The sequence below is a fragment of the Kogia breviceps genome, chromosome X (assembly GCF_026419965.1).
Source record: "Kogia breviceps isolate mKogBre1 chromosome X, mKogBre1 haplotype 1, whole genome shotgun sequence".
NCBI classification, from domain to species: domain Eukaryota; kingdom Metazoa; phylum Chordata; class Mammalia; order Artiodactyla; family Physeteridae; genus Kogia; species Kogia breviceps.
The window spans coordinates 46,842,011-46,867,029 of record NC_081330.1 but is presented as its reverse complement, the minus strand read 5'-3'; positions in this window follow the sequence as shown (position 1 = coordinate 46,867,029).

Here is a 25,019-nt window from a genome sequence, read left to right as displayed (position 1 = left end):
TTGAATTGTATTTATTTTTTTATACAGCAGGTTCTTATTAGTTATCTATTTTATACATATTAGTGTATACATATCAATCCCAATCTCCCAGTTCATCACACCACCCACCCACCACCACTTCCCCCCCTTGGTATATGCATACATTTGTTCTCTACATCTGCGTCTCTATTTCTGCCCTGCAAACTGGTTCAGTGTCAGAATTAAATTGAATTGTTGCACACCCAGGTAGTGCCAGAGAATTCACTTTGGTGTTGGAAAAAAACCATGTAATTGTTGTCAGACGTAGAGTCAGAGAAAACACCACCACAATTTCTTTTCTTTGAAAAACTTAAAAAAGGAAGGTTAGTGGTACAAGCTCTTGTTGCTGTAGCTATCTTGAAACCACAACTGATACTTCTTATCTCCCTTCTCTTCTATATTTTCTAGAGCCCCTCACCCTCAGCTAGTTCCCTGCTTGTCCAGAGGGCATAATTGGTGAGATGACTCATAACCTCTACTATGAACTGAATTTTATTCCCCTCAAATTCATATGTTAAAGCCTGAACCCCCCAGTGTGACTATATTGGAGATTAGGGCCTTTAAGGAGGTAATTAAGGTTAAATGAGGTTATAGGATGGGGCCTTAATCTGATAGGATTGGTGGCCTTATAAGAAGAGGAAAAGGGAGAGAGAGAGGTCTCTCTCTACCTCTCTATGTGCATGTGCCAAGCAAAGGCCAAATGAGGACAAAGTAGTTATCTACAAGCCAGGAAGAGAGCTCTCACCAGAGACTGAACTCTGACAGACCTTGATATGGGACTTCTAACCTTCAGAACTGCGACAAATAAATCACTATGTTGTTTAAGCTACCAGTCTATGATATTTTTTTAATGGCAGCCTGAGCAGAACAATACACCTTCCTCTCCAAGAGATATGAGTTCCATGCCACTATGCTTTTCTCAGTCTGTGACTTCTGCCCTTGTCTGTTCATTATCAAAATTATTAGGGGAGTACAATGAAGCAGTGGATCAACAGGGTGCTCAAATATATTTTTCCCTGTCCCCATTAGTAATAGTAGTCCTACCTCCTCCAGATAATGAAGGTTGAATTCCCCTGCCAGTATGGTAACTAATTTTCTTGCCTGCTGGTTTCTTGGTGCAAGGAGCCTAAAGTAACTGGAGGGCAGCTGTAGCTTAAAGTTCAATGAGGTTTTTACTATGTCCCTGGGAACCAGGGCTGCTTGACCCCTAAAAATATCCATGCTCTAATTCCTATTATCTGTGACTATGTTATTTAACATGACAAGTAGGACTTTGCAGATGTAATTAAGTTTACTAATCAGTTATTCTTAAATAGGAAAATTATCCTGGATACCCAATTGGGCACAAACTAATCACATGAACCCTTAGAAGCAGGACAATATTCTTTAGGTGGTAGAAGAGGAAGTCAGAGGTTTGAAGCATGAGAAGGAATCATTGTGCTGTTGCTGGTTTAAGATAGAGGAGGCAACATGACAAGGAATGTGGACAGCCTTAAGGAGCTGAAAATGGTTTCCAGCTGACAGCCAGCAATGAAATGAGGATTTCAACTCTACAACCATAAAAAACTGAATTCTGCCAATGACCTGAAAAGCTCATTTGTAGATTCTACCCCAGAGCCTCCAGATAAGACCCCAGGTTGGCTGGCACAGCAATTTTTGTTTTGGGAGGCCCTAAGCAGAGAAAGCCAAACAAGACTTCTTACCTACAAAACTATGAGATAATAACTTGTGTTGTTTTATGCTGCCATATTTGTGATAATTTTTACAGCAGAAATAGAAAATGAATGTATCCACAGAGTATGAAATTGTGGAGACAGGAAACACATATTGCCCAAGTGGGTCATTGAGGGTAATGGTAAGAAAGGCGGTTCTTACTTTCACCCTTGGTTCTCAGAGACATATATATATTATACTTATTGAGGGCTTAGTACCATATAATGGTCATTGACTTAGTTTATATACTATATCCTAAAAGATGGTATCACATCCTTGTAAGAAATGGTCTCAAGCTGGTGTTTCAATTGATTCATTAAGAGCTACTCCATCACCCTAAAGGCCAGCAGCATTTAGACTGTGCAATATGTTATAGGATTAGTGGATAGCATGGGCATGGCCCTACTACTGAACCTGCTTTTTTGTAAAGTTGGTCCCTTGATCTGCCACAATACCATGTGGGATCCTGTTGGTGCAGAAAACACTCTGTGAGTTCTCAGGTAGTGATGCCTACTAAGGTGAGAAAGGCAAGCCTATTCCGAGGATACGTGTCAATGGTACTCATTAAGAATTGGTGTTCCTTCCAGGGTGGAGGGCATCCAGTGTAATCTCCTTGCCATAAACTGGCTGATTGGTCTTCTTGAGGGAATGTGCCATAATAATGAGTCATATTTGGTCTCTTCAGCTAACTGGTTATGCATTCAGCAGCAGCAGTAACTAGATCAGCTATGGTTAGTGAGACTACACAATATTTAGCCCATACTTAGCCTCCATACTTGCATTCGGGGCTTCTCCATTCATGTGCCTATTGTACCAGACTGGGGTAGTCTAACCAGTCTAGCCATGCTTTTCTTTTTGTTATCTAGTGACCCTTCCATGTTGGATGCTCTCTGGCAGCTGTTAAACTACAAAATAAGTATCTTCCCATAGGTACATCCACTATGTTTCTTTCACCGAACTCTTTTTCTTGATTTTTTTTTTTTTTTGCGGTACGCGGGCCCCTCACTGTTGTGGGCTCTCCCATTGCAGAGCACAGGCTCCGGACGCGTAGGCTCAGCGGCCATGGCTCACGGGCCTAGATGCTCCGGGGCATGTGGGATCTTCCCGGACCGGGGCACGAACCCGTGTCCCCTGCATCGGCAGGTGGGTTCTCAACCACTGCGTCACCAGGGAAGCCATTTCTTGATCTTTTAATCTCTTTACTTCTAGGCCCTTGACTAAACAGCCAAGCTCTTTTCTACTCCCCAGGAATCTATGTATATTCTAACCTTGGGCCACTTTTCTTTTCTCATGAAGTGGATAATCTGGTACAACACATGAAATTCTGCACATTAAGAAGATTTTCTCTGATGGCTGTCTTCTGAAACCACCCCTGGGTAGGGCTCTAGTGCAGCCAAAGTTTATTTAAGCTTCTACCTATATACTAAGCTGGTCCAACCATGAATTAAGCTCCTCCATTTCCTTTCTTGATTAGCTGATCATAAGGTACCTCCCCCGTCTGACCAGAGGTACGAAGTTAGGGAGAGAGACTGGTGTAACAGTAGTGAATATTTTGGGGGTACAAACCACCTGCTCATGTAGCTTGCATGTGACTTCTGGCTCTGCTTATCCTGAATGTACTACCTCCAAATACTGATGGACTGATCTTGGTCCTGCCTGACCTTAAGATTTGGTTGATCTGAAAGAATGCAGGTTATCATGGGCAGTTTTTAATGCATATGCATCTTTCAAAAGCTATCCTCAGGTAAGGTACTGGGCTGTGAGGTACTGGGCTATGGGAAAGGCACTGCACCTGACCACAAACTTTGTTAGTCTATTTTCTACATAGCTGGTAAATATGTCAAATTAGGTCACTTCTCTGTTCAAAACACCTCAATAACTACCCATGCCACTCAAAATAAAATCCACAGTCACTACAATGACCTATAAGGCCCTTGTGTGATCTGGAACTTTCATACATCTCTGCCCTTATTTGAAACCACTCTCCTCTCTCACTCTGTTCTAGCCACACAGGCCTCCTTGTTCTTTGAATTTACCAATAATGCTCCTATATCAGGGTGTTTGGACTTAGTGTATAATTTTCCCAGAACATTCTACCCCCAGACATCTGTATGGCTTACTCTATTACCTCATTCATATTTCTGGTCAAATGTCTCTATATCAGAGAGGAATTGCCTGACCACCTTAGCTAAAAAGGTACTTCCCATCTGTGCTATGAAACATTTCCTTAGTTCTGCCTTAGATTTCTTCAGAGCATTTAACACCACCTTTTGTATCATATAATTATTTGCTTATATACATTCTGTTTTCTCCTATTACGTTATAAGCTACAGAAGCACAAGGGTTTTTTGTTTGTCTTGTTTAGTATTGCATTCTAGCACCTAAAAATGTGTCTGGAATATTAGGTATGCAATACATATTTATTGAATGAATGAATAAATGAATTAATGCATTTGTCATTCTTTTGGGCTGCCTACATAGCAGCCAGAGTTACCCCATTAGAATATGTGATATCAGGTCACTCCACTGCTCAAAACTCTCCAATCATTTTCCATCTTAGAGTGATAGCTGAAGTCTTGTTCTTAGTCTATAGGGCCCTACATAATCTGATCTCATTTTTCTTGCTTACCTTCTTTTAGTTATATTTGCTTTTCTTTGAACACCTCAAGTCTTCTCTGAATTTAGAGCCTTTGGACTTGATGTTATATCTCCCTGAAATGCTCTTCCCCGGTTGTTGGATACCTTTCTGCTGCCTTACCTTCTTTGGGTTTTTACTCAAACGTCACTTGTTAGGAAAACTTTTTTTGGTCATCTTACTTAAAATTACAATTCCTCTCTAACTTTGACTATCCCTTTTACTCTGCTTTATTTTTCTCTCGAGTAATTATCATCTAATATACTATATATTTTATTAATCTGCTTATCGTTTCTCTCCCTTCACTGCACTGTAAATTCCATAAGAGTGGGCATTTTTTTTCTCTTTACACAGCTGTTTTCAGCACTCAGAACATTGCCTCGCATATTGTAGATACTTATTACATATTTATGGCATGAAGGAATTCAGTTTCTAGAGGCAACAGTGTCAGTCTAGTGTCATAATCCAGCATCCTGGGTGTGTAAATTTCTGTATTTGTTTCCAGTGGCAGAGGCAATAGCATTGACAGTAGTAGTGGGTTTGTCACTGGACCAATTCTGTGGCACAATTTTTTTTTCTACATATTCTTCATTACAGATTCTATAACTCTTTTGAGGATTCTGAGAGCTGCTCATTATTCTTTTTTTTATTTTTATTTTTTTGCAGTACGCGGGCCTCTCACTGTTGTGGCCTCTCCCACTGCGGAGCACAGGCTCCGGACGCGCAGGCTCAGCGGCCATGGCTCACGGGCCCAGCCGCTCCGCTGCACGTGGGATCTTCCCGGACCGGGGCACGAACCCGTATCCCCCGCATTGGCAGGCGGACTCTCAACCACTGCGCCACCAGGGAAGCCCCTGCTCAATATTCTTGAATAAACTTCTTGTATGCTTGACTAGCCAAGTTGGTTTCTGTTGCTTGCATCTGAGAATGCTAACTGATATAGACATTAAGATTATTCCAGCAAAGATTAGTTGCAGCAAAATATCTTCTAAGAAATATGGGAAATCTGGAATTGGTTCTGTGTTTGATTGCAATTGAAGGTAGTGAACATCCAGATAGTATTTAGAGATGGGATCCATGGTTGGGTCCAAAGGTAAAATTATTCCTCCATTGGGTTTTAAGATCTCTATGTCAGCTGAGCCCAGAGTTGTAGGGCTGGGAGGAAAAAAAAAAAAATTATAAAGGGGTCCAGAACAAATGAATGCTGCAAGGCGAGTTGCTCTATGACTTGGAACATATGACCCAGAATAAAGGTACCCATGGCAAGTTGAGATGAGAGACAGATCCTGGGATAAGCCTTTTGTAGCAAGGAGAACCACAATGCAGACCCAACAGATTTTAGAATAAAGCTATATTTTCTTTTTCAAATCACCTTTCTCCTTTGAGAAATAGCTCCTAGCTTGCTGATCTGGGCTCTGATAGAGACTGAAAACCTGACCATGGACATCAAGTACCTTATATAACCTGAGCAAGCCATCATGAGCTAGGTGTTATTTGATCCACTAAGTCATAAACTTGGGCATACAACAGCATTCCACTATTCAGAGGAGGTAGTATACACAATATTGGACTTGAATAGGTCCTGTAGGCATAAGTAATTTGTGTGAGTGGATGATTCACACTCCCAATATGCCTATTTTGGTTGCACTGTCATCCTTCTTATAAATGACACTTTTGACTTCCTGGAGACTTGCTGATGACCAGCTAACTGAAGAAAAAAGAATGAGCCTGGTTTATAGATGGCTCTGAATGATGTGCTGACACTAGGCAAAAAGTTGACTACTGCAGTATTACAGGCTCACTTAGAGGTTACCCTGAAAGACACTGACAAAGGGGATTCCTTTCAATTGGCTGAAACTCAAGCTGTATATCTCATCGTCCACTTTGCCTGGAAGGATATATGACCTGAGGTGTGGATCATTACTTATTCATGGGTAGTGGCTAATGGTTTGGCTGGATCATCAGAGAATTTGAAAGAAGAAGATTGGAGGATTAGTGATAAAGAAGTTTGAGTGAGAGGCTTCTGCATGAACCTCTCAGAATGGGCATCAAGTGTGAGAGTGTTTGTGTCCCATGTGAACATCTACTAAAAGTCATCCTTGGAATAAAAGGTTTTCAATAATCATACAAAAATAATCTTACCTTATAATAGCAGAAAGGGTTTTTCCTCCAGTCTCCCTAGTGCTTCCTTGCAGGTTATTATAAGGTGATAGCCATAGTGGTAGGAATGGAGTTTTGGCCTGATATCAATAGTATTAAATCTCACCAAGGTTGGCCTTACTGAGTGGCCAATTTGCCTTCAGTAACAGCTGAGCCCCAATACAGTCAGCCACCTAGAGACACACGGTTACAGTGGACTCTGCAATGAAGAGGGCTGTGTTTCCCTTGCTGGCATAAATTACTTTGATATGTTTTCCTTGCCCATCATGCTTCTTCTAGCACCATCATTTTTATACTGAATGCCATGTAAATATTCATAGTATCCCACACAATATGACCTTCAATCAAAGAACTCACCTTTTATAAAAAGAAGTAAGGGAATGAATTAGCTGATTCCCATATGATTCACTGTTTTTTCCATGAACTCCATCACCCAGAAATAGATTGATCTGTGGAGCAGTATGCCTTCTTGGAGGCACAGTCACTGTGTCAATTGAGAACTGATCATGTGAGATTCAGGTACTCTTCTATGGGATGCACAGAAGTATTTGATATGAACCAATGATCAAGGTATGGTACCACATCTCCCATACTCATATTACACAGCTCTGGGAACCAATGGGAGAAAGTGGGAATGGTATTTCACCTAATAAAATACTTATATAGCAACTCTACGGTTTGTTGATCAAAAGATCTCAGTACTCAAAAGAGGAAAATTTCTGCCAATAAAGGTTACACTGAATTGAAAAGTGAAAGAAATATCAACTGGCCATAGAGTAAACAGGCAAAAAATGGTGTTACATTATTAACTCGAATAAAGTTGTCATTACACAACTGAAGTAGACAGAAGTAGCATCCATGAAGGAGGTTCTAATATTATTATGTCCAGTGGCCAGTGATAAAATAAAATATAGGGATCCTGATCAGTCAGAACCACTAAGCTTAGATCTTTCACCTGACCTGGTAAAGAGCCCTAGCAAGTAGAGGTGCTATCTGAGAAAAAAGGGAAGATTAATGGCCAGTAGAGCAAGGAAGTAGTTAATACCATTTGTGGCTTTGTGATTATTTATTTATTTATTTATTTTGCGGTACGCGGGCCTCTCACTGTTGTGGCCTCTCCCATTGCGGAGCACAGGCTGCGGACTCGCAGGCTCAGCGGCCATGGCTCACGGGCCCAGCCGCTCCGCAGCATGTGGGTTCTTCCTGGACCAGGGCACCAACCCGTGTCCCCTGCATCGGCAGGCGGATTCTCAACCACTGCGCCACCAGGGAATCCCTGGCTTTGTGATTAGATGCAGAAAAGAAGATTACAGCATTGATCTACCTCATTTTCCTTACTGTGCTCTATGCTTTTTCATAGTTTAACTTCTATCTCCCTAAATATTTTCCAGGTGTGTTAATAATCATTAAAATTATGGGATGTCTTGGTTATCATTAAATTTACCAATTATAATATTGAGAAAGTGTTGTGATGCAAAGGGAGGAACAAGGGCCATTACCAAGACATCATGGATTTAGAGCTGCATGAAGTAATTGATAAGAACTTTTTGTTGTCCAAAAGTTTTGTCTTAGTCCACTCAGGTTGCTATAACAAAACATCACTAAACTGGGTTGCTTATAAATAACACAAATTTATTTCTCACGATTCTGGAGGCTGGGAAGTCTAAGATCAAGGCAGTGGGAGATTTGGTGTCTGCTGAGAGCCAGCTTCCTCAGGATGCCTGTCTTCTCACTGTATCCTCTTGATGGATAGGGGCGAGGGAGTTCTCTTGAGCCTCTTATAAGGGCTCTGCCCTCATGACCTAATCACCCCCGAAGACCCCATCTCCTAATGCCATCACTTTGGGGGTTAGGATTTCGACGTATGAATTTGGAGGAGGGGTATAAACATTTAGTCCATTGCATATCTTTTGGAGAGATAAGGCAGTTTTGGTTGTATAAGGAACAATTATGTTGTATCATATAAGAATGTGGTATTATACAGTGGTTTGGGACCTTAAGAAAATTAATCTTTTTTGACCTCAGTTTTCTAACTCATAAAATGGGAAACATAGTACTTAACTGATATGGTTATAGTGAAAATTAAATGAGTAAATATAGAGTCAGTCCTATGTATCTGTGGGTTCCTCATCAAGTGCTAAGCCATTTTATATAAGGGACTTGAGCACCCACAGATTTTAGTGTCTGCAGGGGTTCTTGGAACAAATTTCCTGCAAATACTAAGGGACAACAGTGAAATGCTTAGACAAATACCTAGCACAAAGTCAGAGCTATGCAATCCTAGATAAAATAAAGTATGGAAAGAGCAGGGTATGCTGATGTTAGGTAGTTGCAATAGTGTATCTTAGTGGTCATTTGTCATTGTGTTCTGGTCACTCAAGATCTAACCTTATACTATGTTTATGAAATCTTCCACCACAGGAGACAAAGCTAACATCCCATTTACAGAAGCTGAAAAGTCCAGGTACTTCCTTTCCCAGCCTCAGTGTAGCTAGGACTTGGGCACGTAACTTAGACATTGCTAATCAAATGACCCTCCCCCTAGCTTTCGAATAGGAAACAAGTGATACAAAAAAGGAACTGGGTGGAAATCATCTTGGCAGGGGTAGAAGTGATGACAGCTTCGCTCAGTCATTAGAGGCCCAGAGGCAGTGAGTGCTTCTAAGAGCGACAACCCAGTGCCTTCCTCAGTGGTCTGTCTGGGCCCTTTTGTACCAACAGTGATGTCTTCACTAAGTCAACTCTGCAGTGTGATTAAGGGCATTTTTGTTCATTGCACAGTATGCGCAACCAGTTTTTAGGCTCCTTCAGAGATACTGAACAAATTTTAAAATGTATTTTTATTTCTCAATAGAAATAGTTTTATTTAGACCAAAAAATTTTGTTTCTTACAATTCAGATCATTGGCCTATATTTCAGTTGTTCAACTTAATGAATATTTTAGAATTAATAATTTATTTTGCCTTTGAGTAAATATGATTGGAAAAAACATACTGTTTGAGAAGATATTTACCTTTATTAAATTAAATTAAAAAATTTTATTTCTTGTGTTTGAGAAAATTTGGATTTGCTTCATTACTGGCTGAATATGTGCCTAATAAATAAATGTGATATTCTTAACAGCATTCTTAAGATGTATTCATTTTATAGAATTATTTTCAGAACTACAGAAACATTGCCATAATGTGAAGACTGGAAGATGTTTCAAATGTATTTAAAACACTTTTATAATGCCAAGATTTTCATAGTTGTGCTTGTGAGTTTGGCTCTTGTCCAAATGTATTTTGATAAATAAAATATTCTCCATGGTCTAACTGATCTTCTTCTATTCCATTCTATCATGAAATCATGTCCAGAAACTGGGACACTGAAAGAAAGAGAGTATCATAAATGAAGGGTTATTTTGACCTTATTGCAAAGTCTAGAAGAAAGGGACTGTTACTGAGAGAGAAACATCAGAACAACAGAATATTGTTGGTTAATTAATAGTTTCATCTTTAAACATTCTTTCTCTTCAGTCTTGCCTCATGTGAAAATCCCCCATTAAAATTATACTAAAATGTTAATATCTCTTGCTGTGAAAATTCATTTTAAACTGTCCTTAATGATTCTAATGTGAGAGTGAGAGCTCCTAATATATCTTGAAACAATTCAAGACAAGGACAGCTGCAAATGATAAATTTTAAACTTTTTATTTATTTAACTATTTTAATTAACATTTGACTTTTAGGTGCTTGAAAAACAGGACAAAACACTAAATAATTATTCTTATCAATGCTATTCAATTTTCCACTTTCCACTGATGACCTTTTATATCAGGCAAATTTATGAAAGGTTATGGTGTAGTTTTTCCATGATAAAATATTGTATTAACCTTAATTTTGGAAAGAGCACTTTTTTTTGCAGGAGGGAAATATGTAAGCATGTGAATTATTTTTCTTCGGTTGTAACTAGCAATTTGTTTCTGTGGGATTTGTGTTGCTGTTGGAGTACTCAGTGCACCTACATTCATCTATTTTTTGTGCTGACACATGGTCATAGGCTGACTATAAATGGAAAATAGGCTTATGCATTCTTACTTTGCTAAAATGTAATGTTTACTGACTTGTTTTCCATCAATGCTATATAAGGGGCTTTTCACGTGGAAATATAAATACCCCTGCCCTCTTTCTTTCAGCTCTGCTCCAGTCTTAAAGTCAGTAAAACCCATGTTCACTATCTTCTCTAGTAAAAATAATGCAACGGTGAGAAAAAAATATAATTGCACACCATTCACTTTAATGCCATCATTACAATAAGAGTTTAATTTGCCATCATTTGATGTTTAGTAGCAAAATGAATATAGTTCACTTTGACACTGCCCTGATTGCAGATATCCTAATGAATAGTTCTATGATTGATTGGCTCGATGACATCAGAACAATTATAGGCCTGTACAAGCATTAAATAGCCAAATTGTTGGGGGAAAAAACACACCAAGGCCTGGAGTAGAATGTAGATGGAGTTGGAATATAAGGAGTACAATAGAACCCTTCTTTATGGAAATGTGCTTGGAACAATTTCACAGGAAGCAGTTGCTGTTAGACACTATTGCTATAGCTGAAAGAACAATTTTCTCTTTTGTGACAACAACAAAATGCACTCCCCCCGCATCACACCCTCTTAGTTTAGGTTGTCAAGGGAGGTTTTTCCCAACAAGATAATCAATTCTATAACACAATTATTTTTTCTGATATTATAAATTAAAAATCAATGCATTGACAGTCACCACCTTTGAAAAATAAACAAAAATCCAAAGGCAGGAGTTATGTGTGTCTAACTGAATGAAATACAACTTGATTTCATCAATGAATTATGCTGTTCTTTATTCATCACTATCCGGATGTGAGCTTGAAGAAAAGTTTACAGTGCTTCATTCTCAGTCTCTCTTCCCCTCTCTGTGTTTCTCCCCTGCTCTCCCTTCACACATACACACACACACACACACACACACACACACACACACACACCCTACACAATTAGTTAAAACCAAACTAAATAATTTGGGTCAAAGCTTTCTTAAGTTTTTGAAGTTCTCTCAAGATCATACTCAAATGTTCCTGCCATGGCTTGGATACACAACAGCTGGAGGTATGGACTAGTGGAGTTGTACTGAAGACTAGGTCATCATTTCCGTAATTCCAGCCCTTAATGGGTTTCTAATTCAGCTGTGCTAGAGCACAATATGTGCTGATTTACATGTCTTCAGTTGACACAGACATTTCATGAAAATAAAACACTGGGATATGTATTACAAGGCAGCTTCCAATGCAAAAGATTAATCTTCTGTAAAAAATGAGATCCACTCTTCAAAAGGCTAGATATAACTCATGTTGTACATTACATATCTTAAATCATTGTATGAAAGATCAGTAAAAGCACAATAATGTTATTCAATTATTTTTTAATTTCCCAGAGAATGGCTTGACATGCTATGAGTTGGAGATATTGGAGACAGTACAGTGGAGGCTGAGTCCTGGAAAACAGTACAACATCATTCCCCCTTACCATATTTTAGTTGACACCAATGATATACTATATCAATTGTTTCCCACACTTGGATGCTCATCAGAATTAATATGAGAGCTCATTAAAAATCAGGATTTCTGGGCTTTACTCAGACTTACTGAATCAAAATCTTTGGTGTTATGTGCATGGAATCTGTATTTTCTCCAGCACCCTCAATCCCCAATGATTCTGACACAGCCAGAAAGACCCATGCTTGGGAATTTCTCTTCCTTAGATTGAACATCTAAGCCCAGATTCTATTCTTGGCAGCAAAACTGATTTGGTGTCCATGCTCAAATACTACTTCTCTTCTCCATACCTCAGTTTCCCCATCCCAATGTGAAGAGATACTGCTAAATACAAATAACCACCTTAGTACTCTGAGCCTAAGAACATCAGAAAGAGTCTAAAAATTATAGTACATTTAGGCTATGTTTACCAAAATGAAAACTTCTGAATATAGGGACTTGATTATAGTTTTTAACATTATGAAATATACAGGTTGGTGAATTGGGGCTTGTTTAAACAAATCCCATAAAAATTAGAGCCAAGAGCAATATTGCAGTTGAAGATGGCTAATTTAAGAGCAAATAAAGATCTTTTCATGAAGCAGGTAGTAAATCTATGAAAGTAATTAGAATGATAAATGACTAACTCCAAAACATAAACACATTCAAGAAGAGTTTTAATAAATTGTGGAGGATAAATCCATAATGATTTGTTATGGAAGGTAAGAAACCTTTGAGATGACCCATATTAAAGCAAATATGGGCAACAATGGAAGTGAAAATATATGTTTTTCATTTCAATAAAAATTCTCAAGACCAAACCACAGGGGGCTAAGATATAGTCAGACTACTTTTAAATCAATTAATCTAAAGAAGTTTGAGATTACTGAATATTATTATCTTTCTTCTACTACAGAGTAGGTTGATATACAAATCAAACAGTCTCATTGATTTTTAGAACTCTTTTAATGATTTCAGTGTGGAAACTGAAGGGAATGTTAACAAATTTCAGAGGTATAAGTGCAAACTGAAATGAAGCAGCTCAATTTTACTTCTTGCATAATGCTGCGTCATCAAAATCAGACATATGAATGGATCATTAGGTTATTAAAGTAGTGCCTTTTAATTTGTTCTGGTACCTGGTGTTCTGGTTAATTTATGATGATTGGTAAATGTACTGATAAAGTGCTTTGGGTCATCTGCATAAAACTTGGGGATGTAGATGATATTTAAGCTAGCAGTTTTAAAAAATATACTTATGCAGTCAATCTGACTTCTATTTAAATTTTGGACAGAAAGTAGATATATATTTTTTTATTAATTCTAAGCAGCTCAGTAATCCATATTGTGATCATGGATATGTGTGGTAAGTACATGGTATAATGTCTGCAATACTGACCCCACACCTGCCTCTTTAGCCTTCAGCATTTCTCTGCATCTATAATTCAAAGTAACAATAACATTTTTTGAATATGTATCACATATCAATAAATCACATTTCATCTCTAAATTCCTGGAGTGCAATAGACTCGACTTTGGTTCTCCTGACCCCCAAATTGCTTCCAAATTTTGCTGAAAATTCCTTTCACATTTCTTTAACACTGATGTTGACTTTTAGTTCTGGGATTATGAACATAACCTAAAATAAATAGAAAGAATTTATAAGAAAGACAAAATGAACTCTTTGTTGTCTCCTGCCTTATACTTTTACCAAACTTTTTTCTTGAGGATACATCAAGTATATTTTGAGTTTTTTTGTTGTTTTAAATTTATTTATTTTATTTATTTATTTTTGGCTGTGTTGGGTCTTCGATGCTGTGCAGGGGCTTTCTCTAGCTGCAGAGAGCAGGGGCTACTCTTCATTGCGGTGCACAGGTTTCTCATTGCAGTGGCTTCTCTTGTTGCAGAGTAAGGGCTCTAGGCACACGGGCTTCAGTAGTTGTGGCTGGTGGGCTCTAGAATGCAGGCTCTGTAATTGTGGCGCATGGGCTTAGTTGCTCCGTGGCATGTGGGATCTTCCTGACCAGGGCTCGAACCTGTGTCCCCTACATTGGCAGGCAGATTCTTAACCACTGTGCCACCAGGAAAGCCTTTTATTTTTTTAAAATGTATTTATTTTATTTATTTATTTTTGTAATTGGAGTCTTGATGGTTGATTATCTTTTTTTCTTTGCTATGTGTGTCCTGAGAGTTAGAGCAAACTGAGAAAATGATTAAGTATTAAAATATTTTTCTAAATAGTTTTTCTTGATTTCCTATTGATCACTGTGAAGGTCAAGGTTGTATGTACCAGTAGAGTTAATCTGGCTCTGCAACTATATTGTAATATTCAACACAGGAAGCTTCTGTGTCTGGTGGATCTCTGACTCTGCTAGTTGCTGGGAAATGGTGGATTGAAGGACTTTCAGAGTGGTTCATAACTTTGAAAAATCAATTATCAGTTAAGGGCCTTTGGAATACCTTAGTTTCTAAGTGTGGCATTCTGCCACAAAAACACTCAAAAACTTTTTGCTGTTATAGTTAAATTGTAGACAAAAATCCATTCTAACTCCTTCTGTTAATCAATGCTGGGACAAAGCCTAGGATTTTGTTCACTTAGAAGCAGACACATTTGATCTGGAAATGCCTTGCTAGAAATGTCCGGGTATGTACCAAACCTCCAATTTTGATTAGGTCTTTCACTTGGTGTAGTGAACAATGCTCATATTTTCTTTTACCCTATTTAAAAAAGCAGGTGAAAATGTAAGGAAGAGTTGATTGATACTATAAATTAACATATAAATGAATATATACATATGATACATATATATATATATATAAAACTGATCACATATATATATAAAACTGATCTCATATATATATTATGGTTACACGTGTGCATATGTGTGTGATTTATGAAGAATTAAAATAGATCCTAAATTGTTAAAATCAGGTTCTTGATGGCAAAACAAAACTTGTTAAAAAAACATTTCAACTATAAATTTGTTGTGAACTGGCCTACATCAAGAATTGAAAAAAGAGTTCACAATGACTATAATGATGGTATGTGTACATAAGAAGAGAAACAAACTGATAAAGGTGATAAGAGCTGTTACAAAAATTATCAGAGTTAGATTGCCTACCTCCCTCCTGCCATCCCAGTAAATGCAGTTAACTCACTAATGGTAAAAAGTGGTCCTAACCTGTGGAATCCTGTCTCATACTCTGACAAAAATTTTTGTCAAAATAAGACTCAGTGGCATTTAATGTCACTGACTGTCCTCTTCTGCCTAGGATTGAAAGGTTTCCCTTGTTGTGGGAGTTTCAGTGCTAAAATTGGGACAGGCCTGGGCAATCTGGGATGGTTGTTCACCATGGGTCTGAGGACGTCTTTTCTGTCTCTGAGCAGGAACACATCTTGAGGGATGGGTCTACAGATCTGTGGATATGTTTAAGAACATGTTACACTCCATAAAATGCATTATCTATATTTCAAATCTTAAATGATTACTTCTCTCCCAGCCTCTGACTTGCCCAGGAGGCAAGTGAAAAGAAACAAAAAAAGACCATGATTTGGGGTCAAACAATTTAGTACACTTGGAAAATGCTTACATCATGTAGAAGTGACAACAAAGTTGTAAGGAATCTTTAACATCTTTTATACACCTGATTTGATATGAGTTTATTATAAGGCTGAAGGTGTACTAGTGGCTCAGCTAAAAGTACCAAGAATTATTCAGTCCCAAATAATTTTTTTAACATCTTCAGAGATAGCAATATCATATCAATGAGCCCAGTGGCTATCTTAGGGGTGAAATCTATAAATATATGATTTTTGTTCATGTTCTGGGTTTTTATTCCTTGAATGACAAACTAGAATTATTAATGCTACATAAAGATATTAGCAAAGTTCTGCAGCATCTAACATCAAAAAGGTGGAGAAAAATAATGAAGACAAACCCCATTGCCTAATAGATATCTCTGGATCTCCAGCACCTAGAATAGTTCTTGGCACATACTAAGGCCTCTCTAAATATGTGTGAAATGAATGAATGATCAACAGCTATGACACCAAAACACATAAATTAAATCTATCAACAGATGTTATTGAATTCCTGCTAAGTGCAAAATCTGAAAGTCCATTTGTTTTGCTTATCCATTCCTTTCTATTATTCTTTGGTCATTTTTGTTTATGTATGTCAAAATTCTGACCTGTTTGGAAGTACAAGTATAATCTTTTAATTTCTAGCCTAACTAGTAATGATGGTGTTAAAAGTCTTAGAAGAGTCATTTTTCTATAATTCTGGACTGGAAGCTTTGAACCCCTAATTATTATATTACCTAGATTATGACACTTTCTAAACATGATGCTAGAGCCAACTGTGGTCCAGTTTAATAGCTATATAGTTCACACCACACTTTACCATTTCACTGATAGTTATATTAGCAGGGTGGAATTGAAAACCTCAAAAAAAAACACCCCTATTTTAGTCTATTGGATCTGCTGCAGAAAGAGGTAAGTTTACTCTGATAGGATTTGGTTTTCACAAAGCTATTATGGCCTTTTAGTTCATTTCTTTTCCCATTTAATTTGCTTACAAATAGATTTGAGGACAAATTTTGAATTAAAAAATATATATATACAGGTAAAGAAGTTAAACTTAGATGCCTATCATTTCTAGTATCATCACTTTCCTCTTGGAGAAAATGTATAAATATACTACTGGTATGGTCCCACAATAACTTTGACCTAATTTTTATAGAAACTTGGAATAAAAATCATCAGGGTCTGCAGATTTGAATACTATGTTTATGTCTGAAAACTGTAGCACAGTCAGCATAGTCATTTTGTTTCCTCTGATAGTTAATAGCATTCTACAACGTGACTGCTTGTTAAAAAGAAAAACAAGGTTTGCATTTGGTCGATCCATTTTTCTATAGAGTAGCTTTGTAGGAAATGGACTTTAACAATGAGCCAAACTTTCTAACCACTGGGTTAAACAATAGTTCTAGGTGGACCCCTGAAGCACTGGCAAAAGAAGATCCACTCCCTGCTATTCTTGAAAAGAGAGTATGTGTTTCCTGTCATACAAAGGGAGACTCATGGTAATTTGTTTCCCAGCTTTTCCTATCATCAATCCTAAAAGCACTCAAGAGAAACATTTTTCCTTTCGCCAGTGCCTTACTAGATAATTCTCTCGCTACAAACCTTTTAACATACCTTTGTCTTTGAATTGTGTATTAAGTATTCCAGCATTACGATTTTACATTCCTTAGACATTTACCACCCTATGTTTTTGATTTGTATTATAGCTATTTGGATGCTAGTCTGTCAAATCCTTAATAAAGGGGAAACAAAAACGTGCTTTAACATCATCATTTCATTGTCCATGTTGCCTAGCACATGCAACCTAATCAAATGTGAAAGACCATTTGTCAGTCCAATTTGCTGTGACTCACTGGCCTAGTTCCAGAACAGGAAGGAACCAAACCAGTCACTTATATGACTATCTTTATATATCATGGCAGATTAGAATCATCATGTGTTCTATACAGGCTTGATTGACTTTAGAGAACCAGGAAACAAAGGAAGATAGGCTACCTGAGTAGACAGTATAGAGCATCTAAGAGCTCAGGCTGTGTAATCAGAGCAACTTGGGTTTGCATCTCTTCTCTTCAACCTGCTTACTGAATGACCTTAGAGTGACCTAGACCTATGTTAGACTTGATCACCAAACAAACGTTAGCCAGTTTATGGTTTGTCACACAATCTGCTAGTCCAACAGCAGAAGAGGTTGAAGAGTGGGGATATAGACAGAGCTAAGCTAAGGCTATGTGTGAAAGGAGTCATTTAGTTTGTTACATGAGTTTTGACTCAGCTATATCCTTTCCATCTGATTGAGTTGCACTAGGGAGAAACCAACTGAAAATAATAAGAATTAATTATTAAGTCATGTTTATATATTTATATCTTTCTTATATAGTCATCTATTTATTTAATATTTAGTGCTTTAATTATTAAACTGTTTTTGAACACTGTTTATGGGAGAATATTCTTTGGCAGCCAAAATATATTCTCATGTATTACCATCTGACCAAGAATCAGAGAGTCATAGAAACATGAGAGAGCCTCCATCTCCTGAATCACTCGTGGTGTTTTTGAAGTCAAAGTCCTTAAAACCAGTAAGAAGACAGAATACTTTGCCTACTTAAAATGTCAGCATGTAATTCATTCCCTGAGAAGTTTAGTAGATGATTCTATATCAGAAAGTCCTTTATTTCAGTACTAGAAGAAAAAATAATAAAAATTCTCCTGCTATTAGGAAAGGTATAGAGAAACTATCAAAAGTTTTACAGATTTGAGATTAATTTCATATGAATAGTAATGTGAAGGACTGGATGAATTAAAAGGACTTGAGGTCCAAAATATTTAGAAAGCTTTGTTATTGGACTGCCAGGAAGTATAATGATGTTCAGCAGGTTTACTGCTTGATTTTAATCATGAAAAGGGTAAGAAGGACTTATTGACAAATTAAAATGGACTCAACTTTGGTCTCATCTAATTCCTTATCTAATTATTTGATATGGCTTGTGGTTGGAAAGAAAGTAGCATTATGTCATTTACATTTTGCAAAACTGAAATATCACTGGGCTACTTTGGAAAGGCCTGCTGCAGAGTTTCCTTTTCTCTACTTAAGATTGTCCACCACCCCATCAGCAAATTATGTTGAATTAATTTTTTAGGGACTAAAAGAAATAAGAAGAAAACACTGAAGTAACATGGAATTCAATCCCATTTCACATTAAATGAGCTTCTACAATGCTCCACCTGTAGACACCCAGGAGATGCCATAGTAGATAAGTACTAAGGATCCAAAGTGAAAAAGACATAATTCCTGCCCACAAGAATCTTATAATCTCAAGTTAGAAGGAGAAAGCAGACTACATAGTGCACATTTAAAGTATATTTAAGTAGATAAGTTGAGTGAGAGAGTGAGAGAGAGAGAATTTGGCTGGTGCACTAATTCAATTTTGCTTGTCCACTAATCCATTTAGTGAGCAAGGCCCTATAATTAGTACGATAATGAAAGACAGGAAACTACAATTCCCTCAGTGTAGGTTCCCACTTACCTCTCACAGTATGAACATCTCCCTTTGCTGTCTGTGATTCTCAAGTTTAAGGGTTATATGTTTTATACAACTTGGTCCCTACATGCAAGGCAACTAACTATTTCACCTACTATTCAGGCTGAGGGATAACCTTACTAAGACATTTATTTTCAAGGTGAATTTGAAACTAATGTGAGGTTTTCTTTTTTTCTTATATTTTTAGACTTCCACTCCCCACATAAGGTATGATTTCATTGTATAACTAAGTAGGAATATGATCATAAAGGTACACAAAGAGGGAGTAAATTCTTCCCAAGCATGGGGGCAATGAAGGCTTCAAAGAGGATGTGGCCTATGAAGGAAAGATCTCAAGAGCATGATAAAAAGGAAGCCGATTATAGGTATAGGAAGGAAAATCTTTTCCTTGATCCTCTTAGGGTCTGGGGCTGGACCTGAAAATTAAACTGACAAAGACAGATTAACAGGAAAAAAGCATACAAATGTATTTAATATATGCTTTACATGACACAGGAGCCTTCATAAGGAAATGAAGACCTAAAGAAACAGTTAAACCTGACCATATTTATACTAAATTTGATGAAGGGTAGAAAGTCATGGGAAAATGCAGTAAGACAAAAGAGTATTGAGGTAAGGGTAGTAAACTGGGGGATACAGTAAGGCTTGTGTCTTCAGATTCTCATCTTCAGAGATAAGGATGCTCCTTTCTGGGTATGGAGAGGATACCTCTCACAAGAGTGTTTTATGGCCTGCTTCAGCGAATAAGGGGAAGTTAGAGAGTCCCTGTACCTGCCATTTCTCAAATTCCTTCACCCTAAAATATTCCATATGCCAAGGTGCCATATTTTGGAGTAGCATATTCTGAACCCCATCATAGACAAAGTGAGTAGTTTACTATCATGCAAAAATATAAAGCACCCAATGCATGACAAGTTTGGGTATTATGAGTATACTGGACTTGGCAGTGGATAAAGCAGTTGAGGAAAGTCATGAGAAACAAGGCTGAAAAACCAGGTGGAGTTAGATTGTGATGGTCCTTAAATGCCATGCTTGAGAAGTATAGCCTCTGCCCTGAAGGTGATGACTGTCAGTAAGATCTTTTAAACAGTAGAGTGATATTATCATATTTGTATTTTAGAAAGGTAATCCTTACCTGCCACCTCATACCTCTGGCCTGGCAGAAGCTGCTTCTCACAAGTAAGATAGAAAACCATGAGAAGAGAGCATCTTTTGGGAACAGTGAAAATACGGATACCTGAGTATTCAATGGCCAAAAAGGATGCAGGTGAGCACAGAACCATTTAAATATTTTCACCACACTTCCTGGGACAGGGGATAATAGTGACATTGGCATTTGAATACTTCTGTGAAAGGATGAGACCTTCCTGGGCAGAGGCAGTAGGTGTCAGCTGCTAAAGACAGAAGCCTACAATCATAGATTAGCATAGCTAGAAGGGGTGCTTGTGATTATCCAGTTTAGAAGTAGACAAACTATGGCTTGCAGGCCAAATCTGGCCTGTATTTTTTATGACCCTTGAGCTTAGGAGAATTTTTACATTTTATTTATTTATTTAATATTTATTTATTTATTTTAATTTATTTATTTGGCTGCCCTGGGTCTTAGTTGAGGCATGCGGGATATAGTTCCCTGACCAGGGATTGAACCCTGGCCCCCTGCATTGGGAGCGCAGAGTAGTAACCACTGGACCACCAGGGAAGTCGCCGGTTTTTACATTTTAAAAGGGTTCTAAAAGGGGGAAAAAGAAGAAAAATGTGACTCAATATATGGCCCACAAAGCCTAACAAATTTTCTATCTAATCCTTTGCAGAAAAGTTTGTCATAGTCTAATTTAACCTCTTTGTGTTATAGGGAAAAACTGAGGCCTATTTATTCATCATATACCTACATACATATATATGAAATGGCCTTCTCTGACAGATCAACCTTATGCCACTGACTAATTTTATTTTCAAAATATTTAAGTTCACTTTTTTTTTTTTGAGGGCATTGGGGAGGGCCAAATTTGAATGTCCTTGAAAGACAGGCATGTTCTATGGTATATGGTTCACAATTGTTACATTTTCTAACATACACAAACACCACCCCTACCCCTTTCCTATTCTTTGGTAGCAGTGTCTTTAAATACCCTGGGGGAATTATTGATTTTCTGAATAGTTTGTGTGGAGCTGATCCCATCCAAGCCCCAGGTACAGGAATATGCTATTGGTCTAAGCCAAGCAAGACATCTCATGCTTCTGGTCATAGTTATTGAAATAGGGATGGACACATGATCTAGCTCAGAGTACTGATGATCAGCCCCAGTACTCTATGTTAACAGTTTTAGAAAGAAGAACACTCATTTTCTTTTCTGCTATATTTGAACATGGAAGAAGAAGCCCTAGAAATATGAACAGCCATCTTAACACAATCAGGACATGAGAATCAAATCAACATGAAGGAGAGGAGGATTGAGAAACTGAGAGACAGAGACTGATGACACTGTTTGGAACCCCTGGATCAAGCTATACCTGAAACATATATTCCTGGACTTTTGTTTAGGTGAACTAATAAATTCCTTTTTGATCAAGTTGGTTTTCCTGCTATTTATAACCAAGAGTCAAACTATGTGATTGACAATCTAAAACCCATTGACAAAATCTAGCTTACTGCCTATTTTTGTACTGCTTATGAGATAAGAATGGTTTTATCCATTTTTAAATGATTATGGGACTTCCCTGGTGGCAGAGTGGATAAGACTCCATACTCCCAATGCAGGAGGCCCAGGTTCAATCCCTGGTCAGGGACCTAGATCTAACATGCATGCTGCAACTAATAGTTTGCATGCTGCAACCAAGGAGCTGACGATCTGCAACTAAGACCCGGTGCAACCAAATAAATAAATTAATTTTAAAAAAGTGATTGTAAAAAAAAAATATTATTTTGTGACACATGCAAACTGTGTGAAATTGAAATTTCAGTGTCCATAAATTAAGTGTTATTAGAATGCAGCCATGCTTATTCATTTATGAATCATCTATGTCTGCTTGTGTGCTCTAATGGTAGAGTTGAGTAATTGTAACAGAAACTGTATGACATACAAAGCCTAAAATATTTACAATTTGGCTGTTTACAGAAAACGTTTGCTGACCTCTGGTTTAACTAAAATGGTGATGCCCAAGAGTTCTTTTTGTTTAAGCTTCCTATTGGTCTCCTTGGGAGATGGTAATGGGCTCACTGAAATTTATGGTTCTATCTAAGACTAAGAATTGAAGTATAGACTGGAAGAGAGGGGTAAGGGGTCACTTCTAACCACTGAGGGAATAATTCAGTGGGTAAGGAATTTATTCACTATCCTGTAAGAAAAATTGTCTTACAGGAAGAGAGAAGAGATAATTTTGAGTAAGTTGTTAAATATCATTAGGTGAATGTTTTCTGGCCTAAGCCCTGGAGAAGCTGTTTTACATTTCCATCTTTAGAGGGAGGGAGTGAAAAGTTGACATTTATTCATTCTCTACAGTGTTAGATACTGTGCTTAGGTTTTAGTCTCATATTATGTTTGATTCATCCTCAAAATAATTATATGAGCTAAGTCATATTATTATTCCCACTTTTATGATGAGAAAACTGAGACTTTACCCTGCTCTACTTAGCTAGTAAGTACCAGAGCTGAGATCTGAGCACAAATCAACTGGGCTCCCAAATCTATGCTCTTTCTGTTGTATCATGGGGTGGACAAATCTGAATGAACAAGACAAGCAAAAGAATTCTAAAAGTCTGGGAACTGTAAGAAACTGAGTTAGACTGTTCTATTTGGAAGCCTTATTGAACAAGAATTACAAATTGATGGAACAAAGTCCATCTCCAATAGAAAGTAGCACTTTTGAGAATGAAAGGGGACACTGTAAAAAATTTTGCTGGGTCAAGAGATTTAATCTGAGATTGTCTTGGGCTAACCAGGATGTATAGTGATCCTAATTAGTAGTTACAACAGCCATATGGTTATGGGAGGAGTCCTGAAAATCAGGCATTGATAAACGACCAGATTATACCAAGGTCAGCTGAGAGCATTGGAGTAGAGGCTACATTGGGATGGAGCAGATAAATGCACGCTAGCAGCTGCTCAGGACAATTACAGTGCTGATCCCCATGAAGGCTTTGCTAGGTGGTAATGGAAGGATGCAAAGGAATGGGGTATTGTCAATTTTTATTGAGCTCAGAGTCAGAAATGACTGTCAATGTAACTCAAACCCACCTTCATTAGAGACCTCCAAGGTGGGGAAATGTGGATTAAACTTACTACAAGGAATACTCCCTTCCCTCTATTTTCCAGAATGATGATAAAGAGACCAGTGTAGGTTTCCAGCTTTTAGCTAGCTTGCAGGTAGCTATTGTGAGGTTTCCTCTGAGACATACCTGGTAGGGCTTCTCTGAAGGAATAGCTGAACAATGATAGCAATTCTCAGCTTGCCATCCTTCTAGTCCCAGACCTACTTGCCACGCTGTTCCAGTCCTGTGCCTTTAAACTGAATTACAGGCTCACCACTCTCTCACATGTTTTCCAAGACAAACAAAAACTGTTTTTATTTAGCCTTTTCGCCTTTCTTATACTTCTTTCTTCTTTTGATGGTATCAGTTTTCTTTCATTCATTTTTAGCCTCTGCCCCCATTCTTGTCCTGCTGTCTGATCTCTAATACAACTGCTTTACAAGGGGTGCCATTTTGAAGATGAGGAAATGAGCTTTTCTATTTTTCTGATAATGTGCTTGTAACCAAATAAGGTAGCAACAGGAAGAAAGGCATTCACTTCACCTGTGTGTTCCCTCCTCTTCAAGATTTTTTTTTTAATCTGTAAACATTTCTTGTGCTATCAAAACCCATAATAGGGCTTCCCTGATGGCGCAGTGGTTGAGAATCCGCCTGCCGATGCAGGGGACACGGGTTCGTGCCCCGGTCCGGGAAGATCCCACATGCCGTGGAGCGGCTGGGCCCGTGAGCCATGGCCGCTGAGCCTGTGCGTCTGGAGCGTGTGTTCCGCAAAGGGAGAAGCCACAGCAGTGAGAGGCCCGCGTACCGCAAAACAAACAAACAAACAAAAAAACAACCATAATAAATTGTAGAACTTGACAGCTGCACATTTATTGGCAAACACCACTTTGAAAGGATGTGTCCCTAGAGGATCAGTCTTGACAGTGTTTTTAACCAACATGCCTTGAAACACTGGTACAAACATCAGTCGATGAAAGCAAAGCTCTGTTCATGGATTGTGCTGATTCTGCACACCCATTCACCCTCCATGCTAAACCATCATTTGGTTATTCATTGCAAGTCCCACCAGCCTGCACACTGCTTTCCTAATGGATTCGAGATAGCATCTTATATATGCCAACATCTTGTATAATACCCAGATTTGACATGCCTTTACCCCTAGACTCCACAGCTTGAGATTTAAATGTGACAATGCTATTATGTTACAGTTTATCTTGAAAAACCACATACCTCTGGCTAGGCAAGACAGGCAATCTGGTACCAAAGGTATTTGGGGGTTTCTTTCAAGCACATTATCAGGAGATACTGCAGGAAAAAAAGTAAAGAGCCAGACCTGATGGGGTAGAAAGTCAGTCCTCTAGGCAAACAAAATTGCTTGGTCTTTACCACTGAATGGCGTTTTTCAAGAACACACAGAATAACAGCCAGAGCAGACACATAGGAGACTTTTCATAGGCAACATAAAGGATAGCCAAGAGAAAATCATGATTCTGCAGCTAACATACTACTCAAGATGGAAGGGAGTAAAATGCTGCTAAACTTTATAAAACTGATGTTGGTTGGC